The sequence below is a fragment of the Zeus faber genome (assembly GCF_960531495.2).
Source record: "Zeus faber genome assembly, chromosome: 3".
NCBI classification, from domain to species: Eukaryota; Metazoa; Chordata; class Actinopteri; order Zeiformes; family Zeidae; genus Zeus; species Zeus faber.
This window is the reverse complement of record NC_137190.1, coordinates 36,845,401-36,863,692: the sequence shown is the minus strand read 5'-3', so window position 1 is coordinate 36,863,692 and position 18,292 is coordinate 36,845,401. Positions and strand designations below refer to the sequence as shown.

The 18,292-nt window shown below is 46.1% G+C and overlaps 1 protein-coding gene across 1 annotated transcript in view; it reads left to right on the top strand.

Moving 5' to 3' along the window:
- The window catches only part of tssc4 (tumor suppressing subtransferable candidate 4), a 142,154-nt gene that overhangs the window by 83,471 nt on the left and 40,391 nt on the right, over positions 1-18,292 (top strand). The gene's annotated exons all lie outside the window — the stretch shown is intronic.

Genomic DNA, 18,292 nt, shown 5'->3' with positions numbered 1-18,292 from the left:
AATACATATAGCAATAATATCAATTATTGACAAGGACTGTTGAATGCTGGACATGTTATGGCCTTACTCAATTTCAGAGCAATTCTCTTTGAATTCCAATCCTGTCAATCCTTCAGGTCTTCCCAATCACACTCAGTCACGTCTACACTGGTCAAAAGTCAAACTGCCGTCCAGTGGATTCCTGTTCAAATGCTTTAAAGCTGCGGAAATAAAACACTAAATAGACGGGTTGGTTAATATCTATCAATACACAATTACAACATTCATCAATTCACAACTTATTTCCAAATTCCAAATTTAAATTTGGAATGCTCAAATTAAAAGCCATTGAAACGTATTTCACGAATATTTTAGTGTTTCAGTTTTTAGTAAGCAAACGTACACATTCCATTACCTCTAAACAAAACTATTATCCCTCTTTGTTAACCAACTTGTCCAACTTCCGGTGCACTGCATGGCTGTGAACTTTGTGTGTAATATGTGTTAATCGGGTCCAAGTCTACCGCGTCCGTCTAATTATGTCGATCGTCGTTTGTGGATGGGTGTGAATGGGAAGACGAGGCACCTGTGGATTTTATTGTCTCTGTGGCTTGTTGCCACAGCCAAGGGGGGCATTGTACAACACGGCCGAATCATGGACATGAAGGAGTGAACAGTAACTGGGATCGTACCTCGACACAGCTTGCACAACAGTCGGGATGTTCTGATTCCCTTGTGCCATAAACCATCGCCTCTGCTCCTGAAGATCGTGGATTGTATTCCCCCGGAGCTACGGAGGCCTACTAGGCGGAAACAAGGAAGGAGAGGTGGAGTTCGTAACAGGCTGCGGCGTAGATCTACCAGACCGCCGTTACCCTCCATCATTCTCTCCAAACTTGATCTCCAATCTCCAAGCTCCTTGAACAATAAGATCGATGAAGTCCGAACCTACACAAGGTACTGTGCCGAATTCCGTGAAGCATCGATTCTATGTTTTACCGAGAGTTGGCTTCAATCCAACATGCCAGACTCTCTGTTCGAGATAAATGGGTTCACCCTGACCCGGCTGGACAGAGATGAGAACTCGGGGAAATGTAAGGGCGGAGGAATCTGTATTTATATCAATGACCTCTGGTGTCGTCAGTCCACCGTTAAAGAGACTGTCTGCGATTCCAACGTTGAGCTGCTCTGTCTGACTTTCTATCTTCCGCAAGAATTCGGATCAGTACTGTTGTGCGCGGTGTATGTGCCACCGAGTGGCCAGGCTGCGCTTGCTGCCGCCACCATCACGGACTCTGTCCACAAAATGCAACAGAATCATCCAGACGCTCCTGCAATTGTGCTGGGGGACCTCAATCACTGCAGTCTGGACAGTGTACTGCCTGGCTTTTGCCAAGTAGTCAAAAATGGGACAAGAAAAAATAAAATACTTGATAAATGCAATGTGAATGTTAACAATGCCTTTGCATCCAGAATTAGACCACCTATCCCCAACTCTGACCACAATGTGGTGTATTTAATGCCAACATATAAATCGAAATTTAAAAGCAGTAAACCGGTGGTGAGAGAAATAAGGGACTGGTCCTTTGAAGCCAAAGAGAAGCTTGAAGCTTTGATTTGACCGACTGGTCATTGTTCCACAACTCATGCTCCTTAGATGAAACTGCCATGGTTCCTAATGACTACATTAATTTCTGTGCTCAATCTGTCATCCCCTCTAAGAGAATTAAGATTTATCCAAACAATAAAAAGTTTGTGTCCAAAGACATCAAGAATATAATCATTTCAAAGAAAATGGCGTTTAAAAACAAGGATGCTTTAAATTGCAAACAGTTGGAGAGAGAGTTGAAAAACAAGCTTAGAGAAGCCAAGGTAGCACATAGACACAAATTGGAGGAGACTTTCAGAGAGAAAAACCCTAAAAGATTCAAGATTCAAGATTCAAGATTTTTATTTGTCACATACATATACATACTTCCATACATATATGCAGTGAAATGTAATGCAACGCACCCGGTGATAGCACACAATAAGTCCTAGGAAAAAGTACAAAAATAAAATAAAATAAAAAGTAGAAAATTCCTTTCTAATAGACCGACTAACTGACTCCTAAAACGTAATACAGTAAGTGGAATACTTATAGAATAAGATAAAAAATATATAGAATAAAATACAATAAAAAATAAATTGAAATAAAATGGAATAGGTTGAAGGAATATGCCTATGTATATACAGATATGTGCATTTAAAGTGGCATGTGAATTAAAGTGGCATGTGAATGTGAATAGTGTGAGGTAGTGTTTGGGATAATACAGCACAGTATACAACAGTACGGCGCAGCAATACAGCATCACGAACAACCCTGAACAGTGATACAGTATGCGGTACAGTATGCTACATACAGTACAGTAGGTAGTGGAGCCTAGTGCATGGCTCAGTTAGGATCCCTGGTGAGGTCAGCGTTGACAGTTCTAATGGCTTGAGGGAAGAAACTCCGTCTCAGTCTCTCTGTTCTCGCTGCGTGACTGCGGAGGCGCTTGCCTGACCGCAGCAGCTGAAACAGTCCGTTGTTGGGGTGATGAGGATCCTTCATGATCCTACGGGCTCTGCTACTACACCTCCTGGTGTATAACTCCTGCAAGGGGGGGAGGGTAGTTCCAGTGGTACGTTCAGCTGAACGCACCACCCTCTGCAGGGCCCGCCTGTCCTGGGCAGTACAGTTCCCAAACCAGGCAGTGATGTTGCCTGTCAGGATGCTCTCCACTGCTCCAGAGTAGAAGGACTTGAGGATCCTCACCGAGACCCGGAATTTCCTCAGCTGCCTGAGGTGGTAGAGACGCTGCCTCGCCTTTCTCACCAGAGTGTCTGTGTGAACAGTCCATGTTAGTCCTCTGTGATGTGGACTCCCAGATATCTGAAGCTGCTCACCCTATCGACAGAAGTCCCATTAATCCACAAGGGTGCGTGCGTCCTCGATTGTGATCCACGCCTGAAGTCCACAATCAGCTCCTTGGTTTTGCTGACGTTCAGGTGGAGGCTGTTGTCCTGGCACCAGAGTGACAGGTCAGCCACCTCCTCGCGGTAGGCCTTCTCATCGCAGTCGGTGATCAGGCCCACGACCACGGTGTCGTCAGCAAACTTGATGATGGTGTTGGAGCTGGACCTGGCCACACAGTCATGTGTGTACAGGGAGTACAGTAGGGGGCTGAGGACGCAACCCTGGGGGGATCCTGTATTCAGGGTGAGGGAGCTTGACATGTACTTCCCCACCTTGACCACCTGGGGGCGGCCTGTGAGGAAGTCCAGGATCCAGGTGCACAGCGGAGCATTCAATCCTAGCTCCAACAACTTGACAGCCAGTCTGGTGGGAACTATGGTGTTGAAAGCTGAACTATAATCAATGAACAGCATTCTCACATAGGCCCCCTTCTGGCCATCCAGGTGCGTGAGCGTGGTGTGCAGTACCTGGGAGACCGCGTCATCCTTGGATCTGTTCTGCCGGTACGCGAACTGCAACGGGTCCAAGGTGCGGGGGAGGGAGGCGCAGATGTAATCCTTAATCAGCCTCTCGAAACACTTCATGACCACCGAGGTGAGGGCCACTGGACGGTAGTCATTCAGGCAGGTTGGAGAGGCGATCTTCGGGACAGGAACGACGGTGGACCTCTTGAAGCAGGACGGGACCACTGATTCAGCCAGGGAGATGTTGAATATTGTGGTGAACACCGGAGCTAGCTGGTTAGCACAGGTCTTCAGTACTCGCCCAGATATGCCGTCTGGGCCCGCAGCTTTTCTGGTGTTCACCCGCATCAAAGCCCTCCTGACCTCGTGCACGGACACTGAGAGTGCGCGCTCGTCCCCAGCGGTGTAACTCCAATTAGCCGGCGAGCTAGCGGTGTTGCTGCCAGACTCGAACCGCGCATAAAAGGAGTTCAGTTGGTTGGCCAGGGAGGCGTCCACACTCGTGGCTGGGGAGGAGCTGCTCTTGTAGTTAGTTATTGTTCGCAGCCCCTCCCACAAGCGTCTTGTGTCCCCCCGCTCCATCTGCAGCTCCACGGTGTCTCTGTACGTCCGTTTTGCGTCCCTCACCGCCCTCCGCAGATTGTACGACGCCGCTTTGTAGTTGTCCATGTTACCAGATACAAGTCCGTCGTTGTAAGCGGCCGTGCGCGCATTCAGAGCGCAGCGGATGGATTTATCAACCCATGGTTTCTGGTTTGGAAATATCCGAACTTTCACCGTGGGAACGGTTTCATCCGCGAGCGTAGCCACAAAACTCACTACAACCTCCGTAAACTCGCTGACGTCACTTGAACTTGCTTGGAACATGTCCCAGTCTACGTCAGTCAGAGCGTCCTGAAGCGCAGCCTCTGATTGGTCCGTCCACCGCTTCACTTCCCTCGTCATCACCAGATCCCGCGCGATCAGAGGCCTGTAAACAGGAAGCAGCGAGATCGCGGCGTGATCTGATTTCCCGAAAGCAGGAAGCGACACGGGCTTGTATCCGTTCTTGTAAAGAGTGTAACAATGGTCCAGAGTTCTGTCTCCCCTGGTGGCACACATGATGTGTTGGTGGAAATTCGGCAGAACTTTTTTAAGGTTGGCCCTGTTAAAGTCCCCAGTCACCACCACAGCCGCGTCGGGATGTCTGTTCTGAAATCCGCACAACACATCGTACAGATCCGACAGAGCTGCGTCGGTGTCCGCTTGCGGTGGGATATAAGCGGCTGTAATGATGACCGTGCTGAATTCCCGGGGGAGATAAAAGGGCTCTGGGATAACATGAAAAAGCGGACAGGTTTGTCCTCGTCCAACAAAACTATTGTGTCAGTAATGAATTTATGCTTGCTAATGACTTTAATTCTTTCTTTTGCCATTTTGAATCTGATGGTTACTTTGAGAGATGCACTGATTTGGTTAGGATAATCACACCCACTGACGCTGAACTGGTCACCATACCAGTGGAAGAAGTCAGGAGCACATTCCTTCGCAACAACCCCAGGAAAGCCCTTGGACCTGACCACAGCAGCGCCCTTATTTTAAAATCGTTTGCATTGGAATTAGCCCCTGTGTGGCAACCAATTTTTCAGCTGTCAGTTAACACACACTACATCCCTCAAGCTTGGAAAACTTCACACATTAAGCCCCTCCCTAAAAAACAATGCCCGAAGCAACACAATGATTATAGACCAATAGCCCTCACATCAGTGATTATGAAATCTCTGGAAAAAATCTTGGTCCAGCGTCTTTACAGAGCCCTACTGAATCACCAAGATCCCTTTCAATTTGCGTATAAGCAAGGGCGCAGCACAGAAGATGCAGTGGCTACACTGATGCATCTAGTCTCCAGACATCTGGACTCCCCCAAAACATGGGTTAGGGCTCTCTTTCTTGATTTTTCAGCGGCGTTCAATACAATTCAGCCAGACATACTGATAGAAAAAATGTTTCAGCTTCAGATCAACCCCCATCTTATACTTTGGTACTTCTCCTTTCTTACAAACAGAATCCAGCTGGTCAAGGTTAACAATACACTGTCATCTCCCAGGATAACAAACGTAGGGGTGCCTCAGGGGTGCATTAGCTCACCTGTGTTGTTCACATTCTACACATCAGACTGCACCTCTTCCGTAACAAACCAGTCTCTGTTAAAATACTCAGATGACTCCACCTTATTGACTATGCTGAAAAGCACTGATGATCCCACTCTCTATCAGAGAAATGTTGATTGGTTGGTGGAATGGTGTGACAAGAACGCCCTTATTATTGACTCAGTAAAGACAGAGGAAATCATTTTTGGCAAGCCCCCAACCTGCCCACCCCTCAAAGTGATGATCCACAATGTTGAAATTAATCAAGTCTCTGCATATAAATACTTAGGTGTCATGATAGATGAGAACCTCTCATGGACCCCTCACATGGATTTTCTTGGTAAAAGGATACAGCAGCGTATTTATTTTCTCCATAGATTAAAATCGTTTGGGGCCAGCAGTCAAATGATGTATTTATTTTTTACTTCTGTAATTCAGAGCATCATGCTCTACTGTAGTACTGCCTGGTGGAGCAACCTCACAGAGAAAAATAAAAGTAAACTTCAAAATCAGTTAAAACTTTGCTCCAAAATCATTGGACTTCCTGTAGCTCAAGCCTTTCAAGAAGCCCATAGCAATAGCTTGGTAGGTTGGCCATAAAGATTTCCTCTGACTCCACACGTTTTGCACAATGAATATCAGACCCTGCCTTCAAATAGGCGCTTCAGGTTTTTTATAGAAGGCCGAACGCAAGATGGGATCCAGGTCACGGCACCATTTGTAACCCTCTGATTTTGTATGGAAGACTGAACGCAAGACACGATTCAGGTCCGGCAACAGGCTTTTACTGCACCAGGGCCTGGCAAAAAAAAAAAAAAAAAAACTTTGGCGCACAGAATCAAGCTTTGCTCAAAATCAAACCAAAATCATATTGGTTGTGGCCCTTTGGTCCACAACCAATATGAAAAATAAATAAATATATATATATTTATAAGAGGTTTATTTTAAATAAATCAAATATTACAATTTAAACAAATATGTGTGATCGTATATATTTTTTTTCCTTTAGTGCAACATTAAACAAAATAAGTATCAAACCACTTCTGCATTATATCAACTTAACATTCAAACCAATGAAGTAGAAAATTACAATATAGAGAAAACACATCAGAAATGCAATCTATGTCAGGATTTATAGGCATGCTATCTGTCAGGATTTAAAATATCGCTCACTCTCATCTCACCTTCCTAATTCCCCCTCCCTAGTTCTCTTATCATCTCACTTACCTAATCCCTCTCTCCTCACTTCTCCTATCACTCTCACTCTATTATGTCTATCACTTTATGTCTGTCTAATCCGGCAATGTTCAGTGTTTATCTTTGTCTACTTGTCATTTGTTTGTGTAGTAATGTATCCCGACAAACTTCCTACAATACTATGGCAGTGAAAATGAATGTAAAGGAGGAAATCCCAGATTTATCTATGGGAAAGCATGGGAGCGGTAAGATAGCTATTGCCTTGGATTTACTGTGCCATCACCCCTTAACTAACTTCAATGACACCCATTAGGTTTGTTAGTTGGAATGTGAGAGGCTTGGACTCACCTGCTAAATGTAGCGAAATTCTAACTCACCTCACCAAGATGAACCCCAGCTTCTGTCTACTGCAAGAAACCCACCTCACTACATATGAGCACCTCAAACTCAAAGCTAAATGGGTTAATCAGATGTTTTCTGAATCATACAACTAAAAAAAAGAGGCGTCTCTATATTGATCAATTAAAGTATCCCATATCAAAATAAAACCACAATATCAGACCCAGAAGGGCAGTACATAATGATTAATGGGTTTTTAGGTAACATCAAATTAACCATAGCTAATATTTATGGCCCCAATGGATGACCCAAATTTCTTTCACAATATATTTTCAAAACTCTTAGAATTCTCTGAATCAATTATCATATTGGGAGACTTCAACACAGTACTGGATCCAAATTTAGACCGTTCTCAAGCCAGAAATATTCACAAATCCTGGCATTTGTCGGACACTATAAAACAATATATGAGTGATCTTGCTCTTGGGGATTGTTGGAGATCAAATAACCCCATTCTAAAGAATAAACATATTCATCACCCCACCAAAGTTTCTCTAGAATCGACCTTTTCTTGACAAGTAACTCCGCAATGTCCAAAATCACTTATCCTGAAATCCACCCTATTGTAATTTCCGATCACGGGCCGATTTTTTCAACCTGATAAATGAAACAAACTGGAGCCCTCCCAGCAGGTGACGTTTTAACACCTCACTTTTGACAGATAAAGAATTGAACCATTTCTTTTCCAGAGAATGGACATCCTTCATTGCACAAAAGACAAAAGACTCAATTCCGTATGAGACGAACAAGAGCAAATTATTTTGAATTCAATGACAAATCAGGTAAATTTCTTGCCAATCAATTGAAACGTGATAGAGAAAAATAACTTATTACAGCCATCAAAGATTCACAGGGTAGAATAACATAATCAAGCAAGACATCAATAAAATATTTCGAGACTTTTATAAGGACCTATATCACTCGGATGATAAATTCATCCCTTGATGATATTGACCTTCCTAAACTTTCAACGGAGCAGGCTACCACCTTAGATCAACCAGATCTTCTCTATGCCCAACAATAAATCACCTCGATCAGATGGCTACCCAGTGGAATTTTATAAACCCTTCTGGCCACTTATCTCCCCATTATTCATCACAATGGTTACAGAGGTCAAGTCAACCTCCACCATGCCTCAGCACATGAATCCTGCTCTCATTTAATCTCAAAGGAACAACTTTAATACTATTATTGCCTCTTTGGATGCCGAAAAAGCATTTGACAGAGTTGTACATATCTCTTTTCAATCCTCAACAAATTTGGTTTGGAGAGTCACTCGGATCAGAATCCTCTACAACTCTCCATCTGCTTCTGTCATCACCAATGGTTACACTTCACAGCATTTCACTCTACAACGCGGCACAAGACAAGGATGTCCGCTCTCCCCTTTACCCTTGGCCATCTTAATTGAACCCCTTGCGGCGGCCATCCGTCAAAATAGTAATATTGCAGGCATACAAACAGGAAACTCTGTTCACAAAATCAGTTTGTATGCAGACAATATCTTGTTGTACATACTGAACCCAATATCATCCCTACCGGCGGTGTTCAAGTTCAAGTTCAAGAGATTATTTGTCACATACATACACATACGGTTGTACATATATGCAGTGGAATGTCATGACACCCGGTGATTATGCACAAGCTCCATAAGCTCGAAAAATACTCAAATGTGCGTAATCGACACACGATGCTCGCGCAGGCGGCCGTAAGAGGTGGCGCCACAATCGCGATTCTGGGTTCTATAATTATATAATAGGATTAATTGTCTGTGTTGTATTAAATATACATCTAAATCCTCCTAATTGAAACTTCACCATAACTTAACTCCAGTACTCACCTCACAGAGTAGAAATCCGCCAATAATAATACAAAAGAAATGCAAATTACAATGCAAATAATAATACAAATGATAATGCAAATAATAATACCATAATAATAATACAAATAATAATAATACATTTGAATCAGTGACCTTGACTTTTGCTTGAACTTTTTGGGTTTGGACCTTTTAATAATAATACTAATACTACGATAACTACTACTACTACTACTACTACTACTATCATTACTACTACTAACATTACTACTACTACTACAAGCTACAAGTGTTCAATCTTAAATCTAAATTCTCAGCTATCTCAGACTATTCAATAAATTTGACTAAAACCAGTCTTACCACTCAGTGGGGGGGGCTGCAATGCTGCAACCCAAAAACTTCCCTTAACCATCACAACGGGCAATATTAGATACCTTGGTATTGATATCTCCACCAATATGTCAGATTTGTTTACCCTTAACTTCACTCAATTGCTCAAATCCATTGAAGAAGACCTCATTCAATGGAACAACCTACCCATCTCACTAATTGGTAGGATAGCAGCAGTGAAAATGAATATACTTCCAAAAATAATCTATGTATTCTTGTTTGATTTTGCATTGTTTTTACGCCGGATGCCCTTCCTGAAGCAACTCTCTCTATTCATCCGGGCTTGTTGTTGCGCACTGACGATACACTGGCTTGGGGACCCCCCCAGTGGCGAGATTATACATTTTTCTTAGTAACAATGCAAAAAAAAGATATGGAAGAGATATTTCATCTTCATATGTATCTAGACAAATAATTAACTTATATTACAACACAGACAAACTTACAAACATTTATTAAATACAGGAGCGGATCTGCAGGGCAACCTACCAGCCCTCTGGGCCACATGGATACAGGGGCCCGGAATCGGAAGTCTCAGTGACTTTACCCTTTCACCGTGTTACCCCGGAAGTTTAAAATGTTACAGGAATGAAGGGGTTGCTTTAATCTGCAGTTTGATAGTCAGTGGTTTTAAATAAAGAGACTGACAGACGTTGGTTTTAGCTTGTACAAGGGTCGGATCAGAGATGTGCTCGAGAGCAGCTCTCTGAGACGAACGGTTTATTTTAGGGAGCCAGAGATAATATATGGCCAGTTTGACATCATAGAGTTATACGTGCTCTAGATAAGGCAAACCTTCAAGGTCGAACACAACCGAAGACGTATGTGATTATTTACTGTGCAAATACATCTGCTGTTGCCTCTGGACACATCATCAGTGATGTTCCTGGAATCATTGGGTGTTTCGGGTCTTTCAACATGAACTGAAGAAGATCTTCGCCTCAATACACTGTTACGACCGAAGCTAGGAGGGACCAAACGCACGACACAGAGAAACGGGTGGCAGACGCAGGATGTTAATTAGACCACACGGTGGAGATGGCTGGGGGGACCCGGGCAGGTAGGGATGGAGCAGGGCAGGGCAGGGATGATGATGACCGGGAAGGAGGGGTCCAGGATCCGGGTGGAGAGACAGGGAACCGGGCTGGATGGAGAGGGACGGGCAGACTTTGTCGACGAGAGGAAACAAGCAGGTTAACCGGGCTGGTTGGAGAGGGACGGACAGACTTGGTCGACGAGAGGAGACAAGCAGGTTTGGGTAAGACGAAACAAGGAGACATAAACTAGGAACAGGAGCTAGGAGCTAGGAGCTAGGGACTAGGAACTAGGCCAGTAGCAGTACAACTTGGGTAAGCTAGTTGACGGTCTGGCCATAAATGACTGGGGAGCTGGAGAATAAATACTGTGTGGGTGATGAAGGTAATTGATCCCAGGTGTGTGAAATTGGCCTAAGGAAGAAGCTGTGGATGGGTCAAGAGCGGACTTTAGTGGTGCTTGGAGGCCGTGGGCCTAACATATACAGCAGGGAGATGATGCGGAACTGGTCTATCTGGGTGGAGTTTTCGTCCTTCGGGATCCACACCCCTTCAGCCACTTGTCATTAATCTGGGATCTTCCCTTTTCTCCAGAAGACTCGCAGGATTTTCCACAGGCGCAGTAGGAGTTTGGGACAGTTCTTGTACATTTTGTACAAAGTGCCACTTGGTCCTGGAGCAGAGCTAGCCCTAGCTTTGCGGACGACCTCTCTGACTTCCTTCAGCTGCAGCTCTGACATGTCAAACTGCACTTCCGGTTCAGGGGGAGCTATGAGGATTTATAATTTATAAATATTATATATTTATTACATATTTACACTTTGGTTACATTCTCCCCTCTTGAATTCGGTAAAATATATAAATCAAAACAAAATTTCAAAAAAATGAAAACCACAAAATACAGTAATGCTGGAATTGTCACATCCAACTAAGGCTATATCCTATCGTTGAAGATCAACTATCAAGCTGCTCCCTTTAAGAACTAATCAGAGAGAGCATAGGCCTTACCATTCCCTCCACAATAACGACCAAATAATGTACCTTTTCCACCTCAAAACTACAATTCCTAACTAAACTGCATTGTGCTAGCCTCACACTAAGAGCGAAAACTATAAATGCGCAAATGTAGCACAGGCCTTCTAATGCATATGACGGTCATTTTGAAGTACATACAAATTAAGACTGGGACTGAACACTAAAAACTGAAGTTCCCCATTTCTTAAACATGTCTATGCCTGTGCTTAGCACCTTCTGACTGTTCTTGATATAGATGAGGCGATTAACCCGCCTAAAGAGTCTGCCAACCCTAGACCTGGCTGTTGTGAGTTCAATGCAATCTGACTGGTCCTCATGCGATATCTGGACTACTTTGCTGCTCTACACCCTCAGACTCCGTCACCAGAATGCCATCCTCCTCATCTGACACAACCAAGTTGATTCTTGAACCCTGGCAGCTCCCAGGTGAAGAGGGGTCGTGATTGGGGGCAGCCCTTTCTAAATGTAGCACCTCACTAGGCTTCTCTCCTAGATAAGAGTCCACTTCATACAACTGACTTAAGGCATCACTGCCTTCCTCCTCTCTGCCAGAGTCCAGTGGTAGGATGTGGACGCACAGCAAAAGATTGTCATGAACTACTTTCTGCTTTCCAGTTTCTGGGTGCTCGATCTTGTAGATGTGTGTCTGTAGGTTGTGGTCCACTACAGTAAAGACAACACTTTCCCATTTGTCTGTGATCTTTTTGTCACGACCAGAGCTAAGAGAGACCCAAACGCACGACACAGGGAGACGGAAGGCAGGCAAAGGATGTTTATTAGCCTGGACGGTGGAGCTGGCCAGGGGCACCCGGTCAGGTTGGGATGGAGCAGGTCTGGGCAGGGACGATGACGACCAGGAGAAGGGGTCCAGGATCCGGGTGGAGAGACGAGGAACTAGGCAGGATGGAGAAGGATGGGCAGCCTTGGTCGACGAGCGGAGACAGGCAGGTAAACCAGGCTGGCTGGATTTGGAGAGACAGACTGGGTCGACGAGAGGAGACAAGCAGGTAAGGGGAAGACAGGACAACGAGACATAAACTAGGAACTAGAAACAAGCACTAGGAACTTGGAACTTGGAAGGGAGCCAGTAGCTGTACAACTCAGGTAAGCTAGTTGATGGTCTGGCAAGGAATGACTGGGAAGCTGAGACTAAATACTGTGCAGGTAATTGATCCCAGGTGTGTGCAATTGGGCTCGAGTAGGGAGCTGCAGATGGGGCAAGAGCGGCCTCTAGTGGCGCTGGGAGGCCGTGGGCCTAACACTTTTTCTGTCCACGCTTACCCTCGTTGGCCACAAGAACCCTGTCTCCAACTCCGAAACTGACCCCCTTGGCTCTCTTCTTGTAACCCTCAGCCTGATGATGCTGCTCGTTTGGTGGTGTGGGGTTTGGCAAAGGTAACAGCTTCCTTCAAGTCTTTCTGCAGAGAACCATTGTAGTTACCAAAGGACACATCTTCTCCTTTCTGCAGTACACTTTTAAAGATGACGTCCACCTGGATGCAGGGAACTCTGCCAAACATGAGGTAGGACGGAGGGAAGCCAGTGGTCTCGTGGGCAGTACAGTTATACATCATCGTGAGCATGTGGAAAATCTGAGGCCAGCTTTGCTTTGTTCGTGGTGGGAGGGCATGTATAATGTTGCCTAGTGTAAGGTTGAAATGCTCAGTGATGCCATTACATATGGGGTGGTAGGCTGTCCTGTGAGACTTTTTGGCTCCAGAGATCTGCAGGAGGTTGGCGATAAGTTCACTCTCGAATGACGCTCCCTGGTCAGAGTGAATACATTATGGGAAGTCATAGACGCAGAAGTAATGGTCCCACAACTTCCAAGCAACGGATTTTGCGGTCGGATCTGGACACAGAAACGCATGAGCGAGCTTCGTAAAGTGATCGGTTATCACCAACACATCCACGGTTTTGTTATTGAAGTCCTCGGCAGACCAGAAGTCTATGCACACAAGTTCTAAAGGAACAGTGGTTTTGATGCTTTCTAGTAGGGGGCGCCCCTCAGAATCTGGGGTTTCCCTATGTCACAGTGGGCACATGACTTATCGTGCTCCCTCACATCTCTCGCCATGGTAGCCCAGTGGAACCAGGTAGAGTGCTCAGAACTGGCCCTGACAACCTCACTTTTCAAACAACAACTTACGAACAATTTATTCCATTGTTTAAGAAGTCTGATGACTCCCCTCGTCTTGTTTGCTCTTTCACATTTGGATGGACAACGACGATGCTCTACAAAGACAACAGCTTTGGCTAGATGTCGATCCTCCTGCTTGGCTCTCAGCTTGTGTTTTCAGTTGCTGAACATGGTTTACCATAGTGAGAGAGTCCTCATTCTCACTGCTGTCTCCCAATCTACATGGCTCCGCAGAGAAGCGGCTACCTCAGTGGAAGGCACCTCACTCATCTCACTACTAAAGTTGTCAGAGGACATGCTGAGAACTCTCCTACTCACTGACTGGGTGTTCTGGCTTGTGCTGGTACGAAACATGTCCTGAATAGCACAACTCGCTAGCTTCTCCGACTCCCACTTCACTGAGTAGGGTTGACTAACCCTCTGGCCCGAAAAGGGTTCCCTACTCAATGCATTAGTGGCCTGGGAAGTATTTGATACGCCGCCACCAGTTTCGCCACCCACTGCTGCTTACACACATCAAACTTGGGTTTTGTTAGTACGTGTGTAAGAAAGTTGTTGTCTGTCCACGCGATGAAATGGTGCCCCTTTAACCAATGGCTGAACTTGTCGCATATTTCCCATTTAAGGGCCGTGATCTCCAGACAATGTGCCAGGTACCACCGGCGCCACCTGCGACAAGACAGCACGAAAGCCATCAGAGGATGCATCAGTCGACAGGATGAGTGGGCGGTTGAAGTCAGGGTGTGCCAGCATAACCTGTACCATTAGCACTTTTTCAGCCCCTTCAGTCTGCAGGGGTGAGCTTCCTAGTAGGAGGGCTCCCCTTCTTATGTTTCCTCTTCCCCTTGCACCCTGACGTGAGCTCAAACAATGGTCTAGCGATTGACGAGCAAATCTCGATGAACCTCTGGTACCACATGACGAGTCCAAGGAAGGACTGGATCTTCTTGGGTGACGGAATGACACCATCAGAGCACATCAAGTCTTCTTTTCGGATACCGACGATGGAGTCAACTTTCGCTGGGTCTGTTACACCCTTTTCATCGATTACGTGACCGAGAAAGCGCACACACCGCCGCAGGAATTGGCATTTCTTTGGAAAGAGCTTGAGGTTGTGAGTTCTCAATCTCCCAAAGACCATCTCCAGCCTCTTCAAAGCTATCTCCTCAGTTCGGGCTATGACCATGACATCATCCAGATAGCAGAGGCGAGTCAGGAAGTTTTGGTGGCCGAAGATGTTCATCATAATTCTCATGAAGCTCGCTGACGAGAGGTCCTGCTTGCAGAGGCCCTGCGGTAGCCTGTTGTATTCATGTAATCCGACTGGTGTTGAGTACACAGTGTACTTTTTGTCGTCCTCATGCACTGGGATGTTGTACAATCCCGAAGTTAAATCCATGGTGCCAAAGAACTAATTAGCACCCAGGGCAGCCAGGCAGTCAGCCTGGTGGGGGAGAGGATAGTGTCCTAATCAGGTCTGGCATTCAACCAACGGAAATCTGTGCAGATGCAAATGTCACCATTCTTCTTCCAACACGGAACGAGGGGTGAAGCATACTCGCTGGCAGATTTACGAATTATCCCTCTCTCCTCCATCTCATTGAGAGCAATGCGCAGTTTCTGATTCTGAGCTGGCGGAACACATCTGTATGGAAGGCCGAAGTGTTTCTCGTCCATGAGGTGGATTCTGTGTATGAAATCTTTCACCTCGCCACAGTCTAGGGAGTGTCTGGAGAATAAGTCTTCGTATCTCACAACGAGTTCACACATCTTGGCTTTCCATTCATCAGACACCTCACAGGCTTCAAGGTAATTTTTTTCCAGCCCATGGTGTTTGAGGGTGTCAGCAACTGAATCACCATCCAGACCTGTGGTCCCTGTGTCCCTGAAGAGGCAACAGGTTCGGCTGCATGCCGTTGTTGGTTGACTTCGCATTGAAGGGGTTCAGGCCTTCTGGTCTCAAGCATATCTTCCACCGCTATGCAGGGATACACATCTGCCACCTCTGCATTCCGTCTAAGTGTCACAGGTTTGTCTGTGGGGTCGAAAATCTTAAGTGGTATCCACCCGTCACCCCAGAGCAGAGTGACCACCTGACCAACCAGAACGGTTCCGGAGGCAAAGCACGCCCTTGTGGGCTCAACGATGACGGTGCTGCAAGGGTGGCCCTCTTGATTTCACAGGGAGCATCCCCCACACCAGATGTTCTTGGCCTGGCGAAAGCTTCACAGCTTTGTTCACCGTAACGGTTCTGACGACATCAGGGACTATGTCACCCTTCCCATGACGTGTACCAGCTAGCAAAGTGAGGAAGTCATTCATTTTGGCATGAGAGTCTGTTGGTGTGGAGATCAGTTGCCAGTACTTTTCTGATTCCCTCAATTTGTGGATGACGTGTTTTATTACATTAGCACCAAGGATCAATTCATCTACCTGGCCAGGGAGGATCATGGTGGGCACTATGAATTCACAGCCATAAACTTCCAATGTTAGGGCACATATGCACGTTGGGATAGCGTGGTCGCCCCCACAACCAATCAGCATCACGTTTGGGTTCTATTCCACTTTACCAGTCAGAGCTCCAACAGCAGTGAGCTTGTCTGCCGCCATTGCACTCATTGTGCAGGCCATGGAGCCAGAATCCAGCATGCCGTGCACTGTTAACCACTTGTTTATGCCGGGGTGTCAAAGAGGCTGCCTGTGTCATTGACCCGCTGGGTGTTCTGGTGTATGACTCTGGGTGACCCGGGGGATAGTTCATTGATGGCAGCATAACACGACTCAACGTCTGGTTGATCACAGAGGGCAATTTCGGTCATACGTGCACATTCCCTCACCGCTCTAGTTTACCTGGTGTTGCAGGGAGGGCTGAATGAACTGGGTGGCAGTCTGAGCAACGTGTTGTTGTACATTGGGAGGATGAGTAGGCTGCTGGTTTGTTAATAGTGTGGGGCAGGACAACTTGATATGTCCAGGGGCGTAGCATTTGAAGCACAGACTTGCAGACTGACAGTAAGGGATGGTGGTGTGTGATGCATCATCACATACACGGCAGGCACAAGAAGCACCTGGGAAGCTATTCCGGTGTACCCTTGGCTCCTCTTGTTTTGACAGAATGTCAAGAACTGAAGATAACATGTCCCCCATACAGTGGAGGCTGGACTTTTCGGTCAAGAGTGGTGCACTAGGCTGAGGGGACTCCAAAGTGGACTGCCTACATGCTTGGAGCTCTGTTGGCTGAGGTGGAACATTACACAGCTCGCTACGTGCAAAAGGAGAGTTCTGAGCTGTTGGTATAAAAGCTGCTGCTCTAGGGAGCCCAGTACATTGCTCGCCTTTGTTACTAACAGGTGAGGTTCTGGTTCACCTGGAGCTGGCCCCCGGCCATTAGGGGACCCATAGATTGCACATTGCAGTCATGAAGAAAAGTGTTCTGAGGTGCATGGAAGGAGATACCGGCTCTAGATTTGTGTTCACGTTGGTACTCATCCAAATGCACTTGAACATCTCTCAGCGTCCACTGTTCTGCAAGTCTACTTCTGACTATGAATGCCAAGTTTGGGTCTGGGCAGTGTCTTGTAAACATCAGTGCAATATCACTATTGAGGCTTTCTGCTCTCCTGTCCTGCCGCTTAATGCATTCTTCCGCAACGTCCGCTGTTCTGTTCAAGCGAAGCCAGTATTCATATGGGCCCTCACTGTGGTATGGCGGCACTTGGTATGGCACTATAAAAGTCTGCAAGTGGCAAGCTTGAATACGATACATCGCTAAAGTGTTGCTTGATGATTCCATATATAATTTCTGGATGATTAATGTGATCGAGTTATGTGTCGCTGCGTAAACTGACCCTCACTACCTCCTTATCCTTACCCATGAGTCTATAGATTATCTCATCTGACCGTCCTGTGGATGCTGGTATCAAACCCACTGGAAGCTAGTCGAGATCGAACGTTCTCATCCTGAGAGAGCAGTGTCGTTATGACAGCACCTACATGTCCACCTACACTTGGCTGTCTGACTGTGCCACATGGGGCCCTAGGAGTGAAGGTTGTGGTCGTCACCCTGCTTGTTATAAACATCGTCGATATCTAAAGGGACATATCTGATGTAGGTGAGGAAAAACGTACAGAGCACTAACCCCCCCCCCCCGTCCATTGCTATCTCCCGCCCTCTCCTGGGGTGGTCTGACCGTTCCGCTTTCAGGCCTCATAGATTCCGGCACGAATGAGAGCTTCCTAGATAAGAGAGTGGCGCGCCAGCTGGGCTTAGTGGCCGTTCCTCTCGCCGAACCGATGGGGGTCAAGGGGCTGACTGGGATACACCTGACTGGGATAGACAGCCCCCCTTGAGCTGCTGCTGTCCGGGAACCCCTAGGAATCCATGGCATCCCACCTCATCGACTCTCCCCAAAACCCCCTGGTTCTGGGTTATCCCTGACTCCAGGTCCACAACCCCCACATAAACTGGACCACCGGCATTACCGCGATATGTATGAGAACTTGGACGACGGTACGTCTGGACTGCCCTGAATACAACGACCATTCATTTGTGTCTGTAGGTTTGACAGTTCCTGCAAGCCAGACACTTCAACGGCCATTTTGTTAAGAACAAAAATAATAAATAACAACAATAATAATTATGATAATAATAATAATAATAATAATAAGAAGAAGAAGAAGAAGAAGAAGAAGAAGAAGAAGAAGAAGA